Source organism: Tenrec ecaudatus, chromosome 10 (genome assembly GCF_050624435.1).
Source record: "Tenrec ecaudatus isolate mTenEca1 chromosome 10, mTenEca1.hap1, whole genome shotgun sequence".
NCBI lineage: Eukaryota > Metazoa > Chordata > Mammalia > Afrosoricida > Tenrecidae > Tenrec > Tenrec ecaudatus.
The window spans coordinates 105,186,797-105,207,769 of NC_134539.1; positions in this window are offsets into that span (position 1 = coordinate 105,186,797).

A 20,973-nucleotide genomic window follows, 5' to 3' on the forward strand; every position below is an offset into this window, starting at 1 on the left:
GTCTCTCTTTTATTATAATAAACTAATGATACCCGGTGTCTCTAAACTTTTGCTTTATTACAGTAATGAGATTAATGGTGCCCTGAGGGTACAGGAAGGGGTGGGGGGAGATTGATAACAATGGTAACTGTATCACCCCACTGGAGGGGAATGAATAACAGAATTGCAGGTGAATGGATACTTTGGATTGTGTCAGATATGGCAAAATAATAATAATAGAAAATATAATCATAAGGGCTCCTGGGGGCAGGTACGGGATACAGGGGAGCTCATCCCAAGGTTTCAAGAAGAAAGAAAATGTTTAAAACTGGTGGTGGCCGCACCAGGGCAAAATGCTAAGAGTGTGCAACAGAGTGATAAAGTGAGTACAGCAACGAGGTCCCGGGGGATACCACACCTAGACTTTGGGGCCAGGGTGTGGCACCCCACTAACCAAAAAACACTCTGAAAGGTCAACAAACAGACCTGGAACTATTTATAGGCGTTTCTCCCTGTCTTGTCATTGGTTATTTTGTTGTTGTTTTGTTTTGCTCTGTCTTGGTTTTGTGTTTTTTTTTGTCTCTGCATGTCTGTCTAGATAAGATAGGCGGGATAAAAAATCCAGAGGATAAAAATGACAAGACAACAGTTCCAGGGGGACACAAGCGAGGGGAAGGCGGGGGAAAGGAAGGGACAAGGGAACAACAAGTGATCAAAAATCCATGGTGAGGTGTGGGAAACAGAAAGATTTCTCCCAAGTCATCTCCCCCAAGTTATCTTCCCCAAATATATGTTAGACTTAGCTGCTTGCAGCCAATGGTAAATGATTGTCAAGTTACTTCCCTGAAGGCAGGCAGTTGCCAGACTACTGTCTGGTCCCACCACAAGTAGGGCCCACTCCCTGCTGTTAAGGACAATGGCTTGCAGTCATTGGTTTGGTCCCTACAGGGTGGGTTTACAGCCTACTGATAATGGTTTCTATAATGAGCCAGAGAACAGGTCAAACCAGCTCAGTGACATCCAAAGTTAGGCTGTCACCCTGAATCTAGGATCCGCCCTTCTTGTCACATGTGTACCCCCCAATCCCTCCCCTTCCTATTGTGTGTATATCTCTAGCTTGTCCCCCCTCTCATTTCTGTATAACCTATAGTGCAACCCCTTCCTGTGACATCTGTCTTTACATGTAATTAGTGGGCTTGCATATCCCCCCCAAAGATATATAAGCCTTGCTTACCAATAAAGATTCCCCTTGGCCTCTCTCCGCTCCCACTTCCTTACCCCCGTCCTCACTCCCCTGTTCCCTATCCCCTTGTCCTCCTTCTCCCCTTCTCTCCTGCCCTCTGGTATCTCTCTCTCCAAGTGGACCACCAGATGAGGCTGAGGTGAGCATTGCTACCATGAAATGTGTCTGACTCCATTATTTCAATCTCTCTTCTGTCATTCAGGCTCTCTATGACTTTACTGTAATCTTTACTTATTATCGCTGTACATTTGTACCTACCGGACCCATAATGATGTGTTGGGGCTGGTTAGGGGCTGGTCTACCCTGACAATGAGGAGGGTGTAGGAGGCCTGGTGGGGCTTGATCAAGGGCATTGTTACCGAGAGGAATTACTGAAATCTGAATAAAGGCCGAACATGATACTGGGAAGTAAAAGGAAATAGAAAGAAGAATGAGGAGGCAAAGGGCATTTATAAAGGTCTAAATACAGGCATGAACCTATATACATGTATTTATATATGATTATGGGGAAATAGATCTATGTACATATATTTCTAGGTTTAGTATAAAGGTAGCAGACAGTTCTCCTTTGTCTTTGTTTGTGCCCCTCCACGTCACCAAGCATGATGTCCTTCTCCAGAGACCAGTCTCTCCTGACAGCATGTCCAGAGGACTGGAGATGAAGTCTTGCTATCCTTGCCTCTAAGGAGCATTCTGGCTGTACTTCATTCAAGAGGGATCTGTTTGTTCGTTTGACAGCACATGGCACTTTCAATATTCCTCACCAGCGCTGTAGTTCAAAAGCATCCATGCTTCCTTGGCCTTCCTTATTCAACATCCAATTTCACATGTATATGAGACAATTGAAAATATAGTATACTTGAAATATATATATTTAAATTTTAAGGTCACCATTAAAGACCATAAATGAAATATGCACCTTCCAAATAATCAGATGATATAAAGAAAACTTGATTAACGCCATAAAAAAGGAAAAAAACCCCAAAAGCAATAAAATGCAAGGAATAAGTCAAGAGAAATAATATATTGCGTTGAACTCACCCATACAAGAGACAGATTCAGATTGGATTACAAAGTAATTCTGCTATATGCTGCTTGCAAGAGAGACATCACAAGCAAAATGATGAAACTATGAAGCTCAATGCTACCTCAGTTCCAAGAGAAATGAGCCTGAAGCAGAGTTAATCCTTTGAATCCAATCTGAGAACCTCCTAGGCCCAGGGGAAGATTGATACCAAGATACATGGAGATAAATAAACAGACAGGCCAACAGATATAGATAAAAAATTAAAAATAATAATACATGGGCTTCGCCAAGGAAATCCAGGTGCACTGATATGGAAACGAGCAAAGAGAGAAATAGAAAGCCTTCCTCTAGAGCTGCTGCCCGGAAGCTGTGCTTCCAGATTCCTAACCTAGGAGAGCATAAAGCTCTGGCTTCTAAAGCCTAGAAAGCGTGGGAAGCAACAGAATATGAAAGTTCTGTTGTGGAGATTCAAACAGAAGGCAAACATAGTGATTCCATGGCAATCAAAATAGAATTAAGGCAGAAAGAGAGGAGGGCTATCTCATACTGACCAAAGTACAAGTACCAGGGAGCCTTCAGCATCACTTTAGGAAGCTAATAGCCATCCCGCCCCACCCTCCAAAGAAGGTATGTCTGCATCTTGATCTTGGCTAGTGTATGACCTTACATATTTATGAAACAGGTCTTTACAGCTGTATGTAAAGATCTTGAGATGAGGAGATTATGTTAGATTGTCTGAGGAGGCCCCAAGTCTGAGGACAAGTGTCCTTCTAAGAAATTAAACAGGAGAAGAGGCATACACTCGGAGGAGAGATGATATGAGACAGGGACTCTGTTAGACCAGGTCGACTAGAGAAACAAATTCAGTGACAATCATTTATATTTATAAGAGAGAGCTTTATATCAAGAAGTGATTACCAAATATACTCATGTATAAGTCGAGTTTTTCAGCACAAAAAATGTGCTGAAAAACTGGGGTTCGGCTTATACACGGGTCAGTGGTACCCCAGCGAGGTGTAACATCTCGCTGAGTTCCCCCCCCCCCCCGAGGTAATGGGACAAGCGCCCATTATCTCGTGGGTGATCGCCATTTCTCCGCTGTTCATTCAAAGCCCCGCTGACACTGCCAGGCTTTGAATGTTTGTTTACTCACATCTAACCAATCAGAGCCGTCCTATGCCGTGTATCTTTGAATAAGTCTTTTAAAGACCGTGTGCGAAGGATGTGTCATGAATGGATGTCATCTGGTCAAGCCCGACTAACAAAAGGAGGAAATCTCATGAAGCCTGACATAGAGTTAATAGCAAAGTGGGTTCGAGATGCATGGGAAGACACCAGAAGACATGGTGCGACGTGCCTTCCAGAAATGTAGTATTAGTAATGCTATGGATGGCAGTGAAGACTGCGCTTTGTATGAAAATGACAGCAACGATGGTGATGACGGCATGAGGACAGCGGCTATGATGACCTCACACCAGCTGAAGCTCTGCATTGGGATATGGATGATGATGAGGAATCCAGTTTTGAATGATCTTAACTCTACATTTTAGCTTGGTTGCTGATTGAGTTCAGGGAATAGTACTTATGGTATCATTGTTGATACCTTACTGTTTTTGTTGAACCTATTTTCCACTTACTGTGCTGGGTTACTAATGTTAAATGACTCATTGTCCTTTTATTTATCTTTTTATTTAAAATAAATATTGAAATACATTACCCCACTGATGTCTCAGTGTTTAGTAATTTATTTTCATTTGTTTTGATTATTGAAACTCACCAATAGCTTCTGCATTCTCCACCCTAGGCTTATACTCGAGTCAATCAGTTTTTCTGATTTCCTAGGGAATAATTAAGTACCTCGGCTTATACTCGGGTCAGCTTATATTCGAGTATATATGGTATATATCAGAAAAATATCCCAGCCCAGTCCAGATCAAGTCCATTAATCCAACACTCGTCCATAAATCCCTCTTCAGACTCATGCTACATGCAATGATGCTGAATTCAGGAAGATCACCGGCTGGTGGGTACAAAGTCTTGTGGATCCAATGGAAGCATATCAGGGCTGTCTCTGCGTGGCTCACTGGCAGGGAGGTGAAGCAGCGAGAGGAAAGGTTCCCAGGACCCTCCTTATGAGGCCACGCCCACATGGAAGCACATCAGCCTGTGACTTGATTGACAGGTTAGGCTCCACCCAAGATCAAAAGGGCAGCATTTACTGAAGAATAAAGCTCATAAGCTTAAGAAAGGAGGAAAGATAGAAACAGGAGCACAACTAAGAAGTGAGAAAAGTGATGGTACATTATGGGGACCCCAATGAAATGAGATAAAGCGCAATGTGTATGAATTGTTGAACATAGAACAGATGATGTGCTCTGTAAACCTTCATGCCTGCAATACACAGCTAATAACAAACAAACAATAGATTTAATGCATTGAACACTGATGATCAAAGATCTTAATGAGTTTTGGAACAACATCAAAGATCTCATGTGCAAAGAAAGAAAAAGGTCATTAAAAAGACAGGAAAGAAAGAAAAAGCCTCAGTGGATGTCAGAAGAGACTTGAGCTTACTCTTGAATACAGAGTCGTTAAAGATAACGGAAGAAGTTCTTAAGTTACAGAGCTGAACAGAAGATTTCCAAGGGCCTCTCAAGAAAACAAAGTAAAGAGCTAGAATAAAATATCCCAAATCCTGGAGTTGGAAACCAAAGGAGAACACACTCAGCATTCCTCAAGTTGAAAGACCTGAAGAAGAAAATTAAGTCTCAAGTTTAAATACAGAAGAATTCTACACCAGTAAAATATTGAGCAAGGCAGAAAAATTTTAAAAAATGACAAAATACACAATCATGTTACCCCCCCAAAAGTTTGATTAATGTTGAACCATTTCAAGGGGTAGTATATGATCAAGAACTAATGGTATTGATTGAAGGAGTTCAAGATGTGTTGAAAGCATTCATGAAAAACAAGGTAGCATAAATGGACCGAATACCCATTGAAATGGTTCAACAAATGGAGGCAATTCGGAAGAACTCACTAAAGAAATTGGGAAGACAGATACCAGGCCAAACTGACTGAAAAAGATTTGTACTTGTGCCCACTCCAAAGAAAGATGATTCACCAGAATGTAGGATATCATTATCATATCATACAATATCATTAATAGAACATACAAGTAAAATTTTGATGAAGATCATTTTAAAACAGTTGCAGTAGGAAGAGCCACCAGAAATTCAAGCTGGATTCACAAAAGGATGTGATGGAAAGATATCACTGGCTGCCAGATGGATCTTGGCTGAAAGCAGAGAATACAGGAAGATGTTTACTGTGTTTTATTGACTAGGCAAAGACATTGAGATGTGTGGATCATAAGGTTGTCTGAACAACATTGCAAAGATTGGGAATTCTAAAGCACTTAGTTACACTTATACAGAATCTCTACATAGACCAGAAGGCAAGTGTGTTAGGAGGCCAGGTGGACTAGAGAAACAAATTCACTGAGAGACTCATTTATGGTAAGAAAGAGCTTTATATCAAAGAGCAATTGTAATTGAGAAAACATACCAGCCCAATCCAGATCAAGTCCTTAAGTCTGATATTAGCTCATATGTCCAATACTAGTCCATAAATTCCTCTTTATGGACATGCAGCACATGCAATGATGCCAAATGCAGGAAGATCACGGGCCAGTGGGTGGAAAGTCTTGTGGATCCAGTGGAAGCATCTCAATGCTGGCACAGGTCTCCAGGTGGCTCCTCCAGTTCTCTGAGTGTTTTCATCCCAGGAAGGTGAGACATGGAGAGAGTGTCCTGCCTCCAGTGAGCTATTAATCTCTGAATCGCCTCCAAAAGAGGTCATCAAACTGCAACTGGATTGACAGGCTAAGCTCCACCCCTTCACGCTTCATACCCTCAAGTTGACAGGAGATTATGCAGGACAGGGTAGCATTTTGTTCTGTGATAGACAGGTCTGCTGTGGTGAAATGGATCACTTTATATGGCCTGTCTTGCCGTAGTATTGGGTGAGATTATGCAAACTGAGGCTTGTGACCCACCAACAAGCAGAGGCTTACTGGTGGAATGGGGTGTCTCCAAGCACTTTAGCCAAGGGAAAGCTTTGTAATGAAGCACTTAATGGAGAAAGGCAGAGGCCAAGCCAACTCAAGAGACCCAAGTGGCCTAAGGGGCTGAGAGTGCAAAGACCAGAGACCTGCCTGAGAAGAGGCTGAAAGGGGTTTTCCTGGTGGGAAAACTACATCTGAGTCATTTCTGTGAATTGTACCCGGTTACTTCCCTAACAAGAGCCATAATCAGGAGGTCTGTTTGTGAGTTCTGGGTGGCCATTACACCAAATTATTGAACTCAGTAAAGATGTACAGAGTGCTGTGGGCGGGAAGGACGACACCAAAGGCGACCCAACTGGTCAAACAGCCTTTGGCTGTTGCTCTTGGTTCTTCTCCCTTGGGAAATTGGAAAGGCTGCATCTTGCTGCTCTCATAGTTTCTGTGAATCATGGCACCTAACAACAATAACCCAAAATATTAAATTAAGGCAAGACAGCCTTTATAGCCATTTGTATTTGAGAAATTGGATCTCCATAAGAAAACTAATGAGCCTCAACATTAAATATGAAGTATAAAACGTTCAAGAGAAAACCTTGGGGATCTAGGGCTTGGCCAAGAGTTCTTAGAGCCAAAGCACAGTCAATACAAGGAAACCGATCCATTCGACGTCATCAAAATGGAAACCCTTTGCTCTCTGCTGCTTAAGAAGGTGAACAGGCAGGTTACCGACAGAGAGGGAATATGTGCCGACCGTGTCCTGACAAAGGACTAGCGCGTATGAGGAACTTTTCAAACCCAACAGTAAAAAAGGCAAACATTCTCATAAGAGCAAATGACCAAAAGAAAGGAATTCATGAAAGGAGGCCACCTCTCCCCCTCTCTGTCTCTCTCACGGCGTCTGACCCTGTGGGTTACTTAGACTCTTTTTTTTTAAATCGTTTTATTAGGGGCTCATACAACTCTTATCACAATCCATACATACATCAATTGTGTAAAGCGCATCTGTACACTCATTGCCCTCATCATTCTGAGAACATTTGCTCTCCACCTAAGCCCCTGGCATCAGCTCCTCATTTCCCCCCCTCCCTCCCCGCTCCTCCCTCTTAGACTCTTTATGGGAGTAGAAATCTTTCTCCCTCGGAGCAGGGAGCAGCTGGTGGTTTCAAAGTTCGTGCTAATCTGGAGGTTAGCCGCCCACTGAGTCATCCACCCTGCGGGCAAGGGAGGAGGTGCTCAGACGCCAGACCATTCATGCAAACCCTTCAGGGAAAGGAAATTAGACCACAATGCGATATCACTGTGTACCTGGAAGCATCCCTAAAATTCGTAATAGTCACAACACCAAATCATAGGGAGGATGCGGAGAAACTGCCTCATTCAGACATTGCTGGTGGGAACACAGCACGGAGCATCCACCCTGGGAAACAGGACATCAGGTTCTTTTAAAAGTAAACACCAACAGTTTACACGTCACTCCAGGTATATCGCTCAGAGGAATGAAGGCTGATGCTCACACAGAGCCCCCCCACACGCAAATCCTGTACATAGATGTTTATAGGTCCTTGCGTAGCACAGACCACTAATCTCAGGTTGGTCTCAGTGGGTCTGGGAGAGTGACCTTGGCAAGCAGCTTCTGTCAAGATCGCAGCTAAGAAAGCCCCATGGGACAGTTGTGCTCTGTGCCTCAGGGGCTCCTGTGAGTCAGAATTGATGCCAGAGTCCTGGGTTGGTTTTGTTTTTCTCTGTCGTAGCCCTCCCCCTCCCCCCCCCAAACTACCATCCATGTGTCTTTTGTTGGCGAATGGTTACAGAAACGGTTACATGTCGTATTGTGGGATACCCCTGAACGCAAGGGAGCAACGCTGGTGACACGTCCAACTACCTGACGACGCTTCAGAGAACTGTGCCGAGTGAAAAAAAGTCAATCCCCAATGGTTTCTACTGTATGACTTCATTCATAGAATTATAGACATGAAGGACAGAGCAATGGCTGCCAGGAGTTCCAAAGGGGGTGAGTGTTGGGGGGAGTGTCAGGGCAGCATGAGGTTATACATGCGGCTATCCAAAGGTTTGAATCTCGACTGTATCATTGTCAGTATTCTGGTTATAATATTGTACTATAGCTTTTACAAATTACAAAAATGTAAGCCTCCTGTTGCCAGACTGAAAGATGTGATGGGAAAAATATTGAATGATGCCGGAGACATCAAACAAAGATGGAAAGGATATAAGGAGTCACTGGAAAATAATGCGTTTTTTAAAAAGAAAGAAAGACTCACTCACTCACTGTCTCACTCACTGTCTCATTCACTCACTGTCCACTCACTCACTGTCTCACTCACTCACTCATAAAAAAATAAAAAATAAATAAAAGAATATAAAAAAGAACAACAAAAAAAGGGAAAGAAAAAAATTAAAAGAACGAATCAACATTCTACCATTTCAAGAGGTAGTATAGGAATAAGAACCAATGGTATTGTAGGAAGAAGTTCAAGTTGCACTGAAAACATTAGCCAAAAAACAAGGTTCCAGGAATTGATGGCTTACCTATTGAAATGTTTCAGAAGCTGATTAAGCACTAGAAACACTCACTCCTCCGTGCCAGGAAGTTTAGAAGATAGCACTTAGCCAACTGACTGGAAGAGGTCCATATTTGTAACCATTCCACAAAAAGATGACCAACCGAATGCTCAAATTATAGAACAACATCATTGATATCTCATTCAAGTGACATGTTGCTGAAGGTCATCTAACAACGGTTCCAGCAGTACGTTGACAGGGAGCTGCCAGAGAGGAACCAGGGATATAATTCCTGATGTCAGAAGGAACTTAGCTCAAAGCAGCGTATACCAGAGAGATGTGTACTTGTGTTTGATTGACTGTGCCAAGGTATCCCACTGTGTGCACCATAACAAACTGTGGACAGCCTCGAGCAGAATGAGAACTCCAGAACCCTTCATGTGCTCATGCAGAACCTGTCATGGATTAAGAAGCAATTGTCTGAACAGAATAAGGTGATTCTGCTTGGTTTCAAACTAAGAAAGGTGTGTGTCGGGGTTGTGTCCTCTCAGCATACTTATTCAATCTGTATGCTAAGCAAATAGTCAGAGAGGCTGGATTATATGAAGAGACTGTGCTATGAGGATTGGAGGAAGGCTCATTAACAACCTGCAATATGCCGATGGCACAACTTTGCTTAACGAAAGCCAGGAGGCCTTAAAGCACTTGCGGATGAAGATCAAGGATTGCAGCCTTCAGAATGGACTGCAACTCAAAGTAACCAAGACCCAAATCCTCACAACCGAACCAAAAGATCACATGGGGATAAGTGGAGAAAAGTCTGTTGTTGTTGTTTTGTTTTCTTTTGTTTTGCTCTGTCTTTTTGTGTGTGTGTGCTTATTATTGTCTCTGCAGGTCTGTCTAGATAAGTAGGCGAGATAAACAATCTGGAGGAGTAAACAACAGGACCGATGGTTCGGGGTGACATGGAAGAGGGGAGGCGGGGAAAGGAAGTGGTGTTAACAAACCTAGGGACAAGGGAACAACAAGTGATCTAAAATCGGTGGTGAGGAGGGTATAGGAGGCCTGGTAGGGCTTGATCAAAGGCAATGTAGCCGAGAGGGATTACTGAAACCTAAATGAAGGCCAAACATGATAGTGGGACAAGAGGGCAATAAAAGGAAACAGAGAAGAACTAGGAGGCAAAGGGTACTTATAGAGGTCTAAATACAGGTGTACACATGTAAATATATTTAGCTATAACAATAGGGAAATAAATCTGTGTACATATATTTATGTATGTACAAATTATAAAGGTAGCAGACGGATAGTGGGCCTCTACTCAAGTACTCCCTCAATGTAAGAACACTTTATCTTAATAACCTGGCATTCCATGATGCTCAGCTTCCCGAAACAATCGCTGAAGAAAAATGGGTGGATAAACAAATGTGGTGAAGAAAGCTGATGGTGCCTAGCTATCAAAAGATATAGCATCTGAGATCTTAAAGGCTTGAAGATAAACAAGGGACCATCTAGCTGAGAAGCAACAAAGCCCACATGGAAGAAGCATACCAGCTTGTGTGATCACGAGGTGTCAATGGGATCAGGTATAAGGCATCAAAGACCCAGAACAAAAAATCATATCAGTGTGAATGAGGGGGAGTGCAGAGTGGAGCTCCAAAGCCCATCTGTAGACAATTGGACATCCCCTTACAGAAGGGACACAAGGAAGAGACGAAACTTTCATATAGTTTTTTAATGTTTCCTCCCTCCCCCACTATCATGATCTCAATTCTGCCTTACAAATCTGGCTACATCAGAGCCTGCACACAGGTACAGATAAGAGCTGGAAACACAGGGAATCCAGGACAGATAAACTCCTCAGGACGAATAATGAGAGTAGCGATACCAGGAGGGGAAGGGGAAGGTGGGGGGAGAAAGGGGAAACTGATTACAATGATCTCTATATAACCCCTCCTAGAGAGACGGACAACAGAAAAGTGGGTCAAAGGAGACATCTGTCAGTGTAAGACATGAAAAAATAATAATAATTTATAAATTATCAAGGGTTTGTGAGGGAAGGAGGGAGGAGAAAAATGAGCTGATATCAAGGGCTCAAGTGGAAAGAAAATGTTTTAAAATGATAATGACAACAAATGTACAAATGTGCTTGATACAATGGGTGGATGGATATATTTTGAAAAGAGCCCCAATAAAATGAATTTTTAAAATAATAATTTTTTTTAAAGATTGAAGTTGTCCAGGATTTCATTTTGCTTAGGGCCACAATCGATGTTCATGGAAACAGCGGTCAAGAGCTCAAAAGACGACATTGGGTAGATCTGCTGAACAAGACCTCCTTAAAGGGATGAAGAGCAAGGATGTTACTTTCAGGACTAAGGTGCACCTGACGCAGGTCATGGTGCTTTTTTTGGGGGGATGGGGAGATTTACATTTAATAAGTGTAACAGCTTTTATTATATTAAATAACCAAAATACCTTTTAATTCCCAAAATTGGTAAAGAATAAATAATATAATTTACAATAGGATACAAAAAATATAAACAGGAAGGGCAGACATGCTGCTTTATACATACACTGTATATGTATATTTATCATCTATAAAACAAATTCACACCTCAAACAAGCCCCAAACCTTAGGTGATATGGCTCAAGTAGTATTAAAAGCAACAGCAATAAATTCTGGAATGGCCTCGTGTGCATGTGAAAGCTGGACATTGAATAAGGAAGACAGACGAAGAACCAATGCTGTTGAATCAAGGTGTTGGCCATGAATACTGAAAGTAGCAGGGACCTGCTAAAAGAACAAACCAGCCTGTTTTGGAAGAAGTACACTCCTGAGAGGCAAGGATGGCGAGACTTTATCTAACGAACTTCGGACATGTTGTCAGGAGGGACCCGCCCCTGGACATGGACATCACGCTTGGAAAAGTAGAGGGGGCAGTGCCAAAGAGGGAGGCCCTCGATGAGACGGACGGACACAGTGGCTGAAACAATGGACTCCCCCACGGGAACAACCGTGAGGATTGTGCGGGGCCGGGCATTGTTTGCCTCTGTTGTATAGAGCCTACTCGATGGTCCCTAACAACCACATGGAGCAGCCAGCTAAGGTCTCTCCTGTCTGGAAGAAAGAAGAGAACACAAATAAAAAGAGAAAGAGAAAAGAAAAAAAGTAGAAGATCCATGGAAACAATTACTACAATGAATGAATGGATCTTGCACACGTGCCTGCACAACTCTCTGAGGCCAGAACGACATGATGCCTCATTACCATGACAGACTGCTCTGAAAGGGATCATACTGAAAGATCCTGCATAAAGTGGGAGAGTAACTCAAAATCATAAGCAAGACCGTGCTCATTGGTCTGATCGAAACCAAGAATACTGGCCATCGCTGGGTGGAATCCCTGAGATAATGGCCTTGGGCCATCATCAGGTCTGAAGCTCCTGGCCTCACCGGCATGGGTCTCTTTTCAGACAACAATCACAAGTCGATCAACAGATTAACACGAAGGAGGTATGCACACCTTAAAGTACTCAACCACTTGAGGTAATTTTTTTTAAAGTAGCATTTACCTCTGGCCAAAAAAGTAGCGTTTACCTCTGGCCAAAATTCAGAGGGGTTAGGAACGAAGGAGGGACAGGAACAGGAAGCACAGGAGGACGTGAACTAAGGATTCCACCCTGTGGGGGCTGCAGTCAAGGAACTGAAACAAAATGTGTGTGCACCACCGAATGGAAAACCGATCTGCTCTATAAACCTGCCTGATTCACACATACAGCAGCAAGATGCTATCATGGGGGAAGGGGGGAAAGGGAACATGGCATCTCTCTCTCTTTCTTTTTTTAAATCGCTTTTTACAGCTGCATCTGAATGTGTGATTAGCTCAAAATAAAAATATAGGTCTTAAACATTCCGCCAGGAACAATGACAGAAAATCACATTAAGGTAAGGGCTGTACAGCTGATTCATAGAATCAATGTCAATACAAGACGTTGATGAACATTTGTGAGATGGCAAACATTGTGAGAGAGATAGATGATAGATAGATAGATAGATGATAGATAGATAGACACAAGAACAATATGCTGAGGCTGCTTATATACAATCAGACACCTCATGGGATTTGATACCTTGGTTTGGAGAGTTAGAGTCATGGTTTCATGAAACTTGTCAGCACGTTTAGTGCTTCTGTTCTATTTCCTAGTTCATTGCACACGGTTAATGTTGGATTGCCCAGTAAGTAAGGCAAGTGTGGTCTTGCTTGTACTTCTTTACTAATCTGGAGTCAAGATCTGTCTCCCTCCCAATGCCACAGCATCTTCCTATAGAATTTAAGTTTCAAATGTATAGTTCCTGGCAGGGGTAGAAGACCCAGCAGACACAAGTAAGCCCATGCTTACTCTGGTTATTGGTTAATCCATCTTTTCATATTGTCTGGAGTCTTAGAAGCTTGCCATTGGTCATTCTAAGACATCAAACCAAAAACCAAACTCACTGTATCTAATTGCTTCCGTGAACAACGGTCTTCTTTGCCCTGAGACTAGAAGAGCTGGTGTGTGTGTGTGTGTGGGGGGGTGTTGCCCAGGACCATTATTGAATGTTTGGAGCAAAGGTTCTATAGAAAACTCTCAATCAAATTCAAGGAGATAGAGACAGAATTTCAAATGTTCATGGAATCTGGACTGGAGCGTCATGGATGAAGCACTGAAACTATTGCCCCAAGATCATCTTTAAACCTTAAGCCAAAAATAGCCCCTGAAGTCTTCCTTAAAGAAACAATTATGATTTTGCTGAGTTACATAAGGATATCCAGGTTGAGCATTATGCTCTTTTAAAACCAGCCTACACGGGATTAAGTTGATGACAGCAGCTGGAGAGGTCTGAGAGGAGGCTTAGGGGGTGGTCGGTTCATAGTGAAGAGAGAGGAACCCTTGAGAAGGAGGGGGTGAGAACGGAACAGGACTGGAAGCATGTGCCTACTTGCAGAAAGTGTTCCAGGAGACTCATCGCTGAGTCAGAAGCAACCTGATGGCAGGGAGTTGGTTTTTGGTTTGGTGTCTTCGATGACCAGTGGCAGCCTCAGCATGTTGTGCTGTACACCTTCTGAACAGCAACAACAGCCGCATAAATAAACGACAGTCACATGCCGCAGCGCCCGCGATATAGGTGGGACATAGGACGCTATGTGGGGCAAATGCCGTGTGAGCATCCCGTCATAGTTAGATCCCGCTTTTTCTTTACGCCTTTCCAACAAGCCTTTTACCTCAGCAGTGTGCATCATCATGTTACAGGAATGCATTTTCATGTTTAGTCCTCAATCCGCATCATGAGCAACCCTTCCATGGATGATAGAGTTTCCTCTCGCATTTTTATTAGACTTGTCACTTTCCGTGGAGCTGATCCTGTATCAGCTTGTTGATTTTCCCCCCTTTGTCTTCGGAGACTGATGTGATCAGGTGTAACACATGTAAGCAAATAGCGCTCGCTGAATTTTTTTTTTGGCCGTTGTGTTATTTAATGCACTTTGATTTCACATCCTAACCAATTCTTCCTCTCTGTTTCTTGCTGCTGCGAGCACCAGCCATGGCTTGGCTGTGTCTGGGAGCCATGATGCCTCTCACTGTGATGTATTTAAAAAAAAACTGAGCAGGGAGATAACGCTACAGTAACATACAAGAGATGTGAGACCCACAAATTGGAAGCTGCTGCCTACAAGGTGGAGCATGTGCTATGACACACTAACCTTTTCAGGTGGAAAGTACAGGATAGTACATACATAAGCAAGCAACATAGGTGTGTTTATTAGGACTACTAAGGCATATGCATATGCATTATTATAGGTTATATACGCATTGGACCATAAACCCTGGCAGCACAATCAGTTCGTAGATGAGAGACAGGAGATAATGTGTTGTATGCAGAAAGTTCGTGTACCCCTACATTCTGCTCTCAGAGTGGGATTTCTGAACTCTGTTATAACTTTAGAGGAGCCTTGGTGGCCTGGTGGGTTCCACGTTGGGCTGTTAACTGCAAGGTCAGCAGTTAAAGCCCAGCAGCCACTCCATAGGAGAGCGACGAGGTTTCCTGCCCCTGTAAAGATTTACGCAGCCTCAGAAAGCCACAGGGGCAGTTCTGCTCTGTCCTACAGAGTGACTGTGCGTCAAGATCGACTCTGTGACAGTGAATCTGTTTGCTTATTTATTATAACTTTATGGGGTCACAGACACATGAGGAGACTTGATACCGTTCATGGGAAGATTCCATGATCATTACATTTCCCCAAACCTTTTGTAGCCCCTCATACATGTCGTCAGACATTGTCCAAATGGATGCTATGTGGTACATGACTATACAGAGAAAAATAAAATTCCACCTAGATTTTATTTTAGTTCTTGTAAATCATTGTTGAAATAGAAAAATTAAAATTAAAAAAACATTTTGATCTCTTACGTTCATTATGTTACAAGTAACTATTCCAATATCAGCTGACTTAAAAAATTAGGGAATTTTTATCTCAGTGAACTTCAGCAGCTCAGTCATGCCATCAAGGACCCATTTTCTACCCATTGTTTCATTATATCTTCCATGACATCAGCTTAATTCAAAGGCCGGATCCATTTGTGATCACAGGATCCATGGTGTAGTGCACTTAGCCAGGTAACCAGTTTCATGTGTTTCAGAGTAAGACTCTTCCATAATGTTTTCAATGACTAATTTTCCTTTTCTCTTCTCTTCTTTTCTTTTCTTTTCAGAAATAGATTTTCACCCTTTCTTCCAAGGTGCCTCTGGGTAGACTCGAACTGCCAATGTTTTGGTTAGCAGCCAAGTGCATTAACCAGTTCATTAACTACCTCTCAAGCATTCCACAGTTCATCTGGGGTTACATATTTTCTCACCAACATCCAGAGAGAGTATATCTATCTCAAGCATCACAGGGAGTTTTTGGCTTCTCTATGGAATTACCAACTTACTTCCTGTACCTGGACCCATCACTGTGGTGGTGTGGCCACCTGATGTCAGGGTAGTGGCTTTGCTTGGAATCTTAAGTGTGTCACCACAGGGACAATATTCCTGCTCAGAGCAGCCAATGCACAGAGAGGACAATATGGCCGGCCCCACCACGAGACACAACGTCCCTCACTGACCCATAGCTCTACGGGGGACAGCACTGGAGGCACAGTGTGGGAATTGTGCCCTATCTGACCCCACTGCACCGGGCCAAAATATTAAGGGAGTGTATCAGAGCAGCAAGGGGAGCACAGCAAGGAAGTCCCCGAGGAATCCCAAAAACAGACTGTGGGGCAAAGGTGTGGTGGCACCCCATTGGACTCAACCAGAAAACACTCCTAAAGGTCAACAAACAGACCTGGAACTATTTATAGGCATTTCTTTTTATTGCTGTTGTTTTGGGGTTTTGTTGTTTTCTTTTGCTTTGTCTTGTTTTTGTGCTTATCTTTGTCTCTGCATGTCTATCTAGATAAGCTAGGAGTGATGAACAATCTGGAGGAGAAAACAATGGGACCAACAGTTCCAGGGGGACATGGAAGAAGGGGAGGCGGGGAAAAGGAAGGGGGATATCAACAAACCCAGGGACAAAGGAACAACAAGGGATCTAAAATTTATGATGAGGAGGGTATAGGAGGCCTGGTAGGGCTTGATCTAGGGCAATGTAGCCGAGAGGGATTACTGAAACCTAAATGAAGGCCGAGCATGATAGTGGGACAAGAGGACAGTAAAAGGAAACAGAGGAAAGAACTAGGAGGCAAAGGGCAGTTATAGAGGTCTAAATAAAGGCATGTACATATGCAAATATATTTATATAGGATGTTTGGGAAATAGATCAATGCAGATATATTTATATGTAAGTATTAAGGTAGCAGATGGACATCGGGCCTCTACTCAAGTACTCCCTCAATGGAAGAACACTTTGTTCTAATAACCTGGCGTTCTGTGATGCTCAACTTTCTGAAACAATCGCTGAAGACAAATGAGTGCATAAGCAAATGTGGTGAAGAAAGCTGATGGTGCCCGGCTATTAAAAGAGATAGTGTCTGGGGTCTTAAAGGCTTGAAGGTAAACAAGCAGCCATCTAGCTCAGAAACAGCAAAGCCTACGTGGAAGAAGCACACCAGCCTGTGTGATCACAAGGTGCTGATGGGATCAGTTATCAGGCATCAAAGATCCAGAACAAAAAATAATATCAATGTGAATGTGGAGACTACAAAGCCCATCTGTAGGCAACTGGACATCCCCTTACAGAATGCAGTATAGCACCAATTAAGCATACAACTTTCTTCTAGTTCTTTTTAAAAAAATAATTTTAATGGGGGCTCATATAGCTCTTATCACAATCCATGCATATATCTGTTGTGTCAAGCACATGTGTACATTTATTGCCATCATCATTTTCAAAACAGTTTCTTTCTACTTGAGTCCTTGGTTTCAACTCATTTTTTTCCTCCCCTCCCCTCCCCTCCCTCCCTCATGAACCTTTGGTCATTTATAAATTTCTTTTTCATGCCTTACACTAGCTGCTGTCTCCCTTCACCCACTTTTCTGTTCCCCTGGGAAGGGGTTTTATGTAGATATTGTGATCAGTTCCCCTTTCTTGTCCCCACTTTCCCCTTCCCTCCTGGTATTGCTACTGTCATTATTGGTCCTGAGTTTCCTCTAGTTCTTTAATGCTTCCCCCACCCCCTCCACTATCATGAACCCAGGTCTACCTTACTAATCCAGCTAGACCAGAACATGTACACTGGTACAGATAAGAGCTGGAAACACAGAAAATCCAGGACAGATAAACCCCTCAGAACCAATAAGAATATTGATATCAGGAGGGAAAGGGGAAGGTGTGTGTGTGGGGGGGGGAGGAAGAGGGTACCTTTCACAATGATTGACATATAACCCCCTCCCAGAAAAGTGGGTGAAGGGAGACAGTAGTTGGTGTAAGACATGGGGGAAAAGGTGATGGATGGATTATGATAAGAGCTGTAAGAGCCCCCAATAAAGTTATTTTTTAAAATAATTTTAAAAATAAAAAGATTAGACACCAAAGCAGACCGATAATTACAGCAGGGACTATAAAGGTATTCAGAAAGCTATCCCTGCGATGGGAGGAGCCCTGCTGGTGTAGTGGGTCACGCTTGGACTGTCGGTGCAAAGGTCCGCCCGCAGTCTGAAACCACCAGCTGCTCTGCAGGACCAAGAGGAGGCTTTCTGCTCCATGAAGAGTTACAGCCCCAGGGCAGCGCCACGCTGTCCGCTGTTCGTCAGGGCTGCTGTGACTCAGAATGGGCTGGGTGGCAGTGGAGGTCCCTCAAGTGATCTCAGGTCCTGCTGATTTATCAGTGCATTGCACCAAAACGACACAGACCAGGAAATGACCTGTAAACCGTTCCAGAGAACATACTTTTCTGATTTTATAAAGCTAGCATGACCTTGACCAAACCAAACAAATAAATAAAAACTATGCAATGCCTTCCACAGAAAATCAATATGGCACTCTTGTGTTGGAACTCAGATGTACAAGTTCTACATCCATCTAGAATCATATTAAGAGAATAATTCATCTGTGTATGATATGTCGATGAAACTGTAAACATATTAATTAATGCAAACATAAAAGAACAATTCATAACATTCACTCAATTCACAATAACAATTTTTTTGCTTTATTAAATAAAGAATAAGCTATCATGGCCAAGTAAGGCTACTCCCAAGCATTCAAAGATATAAAAATTTTTAAATGTAATAATACAATGAAGGACATTGAGGATTGAAGGTGAAAAGAGAATCATGTCTGAATCATGCCAAAGCATATGTCCCATTTCTATGTTAGGAACGTCCTTCGGGCTAAAACTCTCTGGAGAAGCAGTCTGTCTTCTGCCAGGTACATGCTCTCCCGACTCCCCTGCAGCTGAGTCACAAGCACATGAGCCATGGAGCTCACATCCAGACTCTGAATCGGGAAGCGGTGTGACAGAGGAGTAAGTAGACGTGGTGCGGCATCCCCGCTGCAGCTATGAAGGTTGCTAAGGCCACGTTCCAGGTCAGCAGCTGACATGGTGCAAACTTCAGTGACCTGGTCCTTGAAGCAGGAACAGCTCTGCTCACCAGACTGGTTCTGCGGCCTGCGGCTGGGCATGGTTCCCACACTGCTCCCAGCTTGATTCTCCGGCCCTTGCTGCAAATGTTATGAAGTAGCCAAGATATTTTGTAATAACTTTCTCTTCAGTCTAATTTCTTTTGCGTACAATGAAAAACTCAAGTGCAGTGAAAAGCAACAGCCTCCGCACGGTCCTCCCCACTATGGTTTCTCCCCATGCAACCTCTGCTTCCCTTTCTGCCACTCCCTGCCTGCTTTTCTCAACAGCTTCCAATCCTCTGTGAGTATTTAAGGAACGGGACAACCTATGGAGTAACTGCATGTGGCTCAAGTCACCACTGGTGTGCAGCACAACAGGCTCCTGCGGCTGCATTGGCTGCCCCTCCTGGGGACAGTAGGTGCCGTGTTTTCTTCATTCAGAGAGCAGAGGACCAACCTACGTGGCCACTGACTTTCCGAAATAGGCACCTAGCCTGACCTTGGGAAGTCAGAATAGGCTTTCTGTGCGTAGAACTTCTGAGCTGGGCCTGCCAGCTGAATTAAAATTAGGCAGAAGACTAGATAGAGAGAGAGAGAGAGAGAGAGAGAGAGAGAGAGAGAGAGAGAGAGAGAGAGAGAGAGAGAGAGAGAGAGAGAGATAGACGAATGAATGAATGAATGAATGAATGAATGAATGAATAAAATTAGGCAGAAGATCAGGCTAGGCTGGAAAGAGAGCATAGTCCCAAATAAAGGATGGAAGGCAAAGAGATGGGCTTGACAGCAGGGACATGCAGGACCCTAGAGGGCTGTGGGGGTTCTGAACGTCCTCCTGTGGGCTCTGAGGAGCCCTGGATGCACTGCGCAGTGGCAGGAGAGGAGCAAAGCGGCAGTTCTGAAAGACTGCTTGCGAGGAATGCAGAGCAAAGGAGGCTGGGTGGGAAGCTCTTGGAGTGAAGCAGTGAAGAGAAGATGGTTTCGCGGACTAGAAATGGTGGTAGTAGAATGGAGAGGAGCAGATGCAAGAGAGATTAAGAGGTCAACTCACAAAAACTTGGTGATAGGCTGGTTGTGTGGATGAAGGAGGGAAGGAGGTAGGAATGACTGGATGAGGTTTTGTTTGTAATGTCTGCCTAGCTGGACACATGGGTAGATGAGGGTTCCTTCACTAAGTTGGAGAACACAAGGGGAGGAGTTATTTAGAGAGAGATGAGGTCTTAGTTTCTTAGTGCTGCTGTGAGAGAGATATCAAAAGCGGAGAAATGCCTTTCTCTTAGCTTAGGAGGCTAGAATTCCAAATTCAGGATATCAGCTCCAGGGAAAGGCTCTCTCTTGGTTCCTCCGTTCCTTGGTGGCTTTCAAGTAGCATTAATCCTCCTCTGTTTGTGCTTGCTCGTCTCAGAGTCTATGCTGCTCTGTGTAACTCCAAAGTGATTGATTCAGGATACACCTCTACTGATTGAGCCTAGTTAATATATAATCCCATTTGCAAGTGGGATTCCATTTGTAAGTATAGGAGTTATGATTCCAATGCATATCTTTGGAGGGATACAATTCAATCCATAACAGATGATGAGTTCCATTTTGAATATACAAGGGAGTACCCCACCCATAAAAAATGGAAAAAGCTCCTCTGGGCGAAGATTTCATAGTAATGCATCTTTCCTGCTAGGAGGACATCAAGTAACTCAGCTCTGAGTTAGTGCACCTAGTGGTGTCACCTGGGAAAGTTCTCTCTGGTCACAGTGAAGTTTTTGGTAAAAGCAGTTTTGCTCAAACCTCGTTTTTTGTGATAGCCAGTTTAAGAGAACAGCGTGTGGCTTGTGGGATTTTATTTCCTGCTTGGGAAAAATGCCGCAGTAACTGTTGAACACAGTTTACAAGGACACCGCTATGGGAAAACTCAAGTGTACGAATGATCTTGTCATTTCAAAAAAAGGTGAAATGTCAGTTGATGACAAACCTCATTCTGGATGTCGATCAACTTCCTGAATGGACAAAAATGTAGACGAAATTCGTGCACTTGTGTTCGAAGACCGACGTCGCTCTAT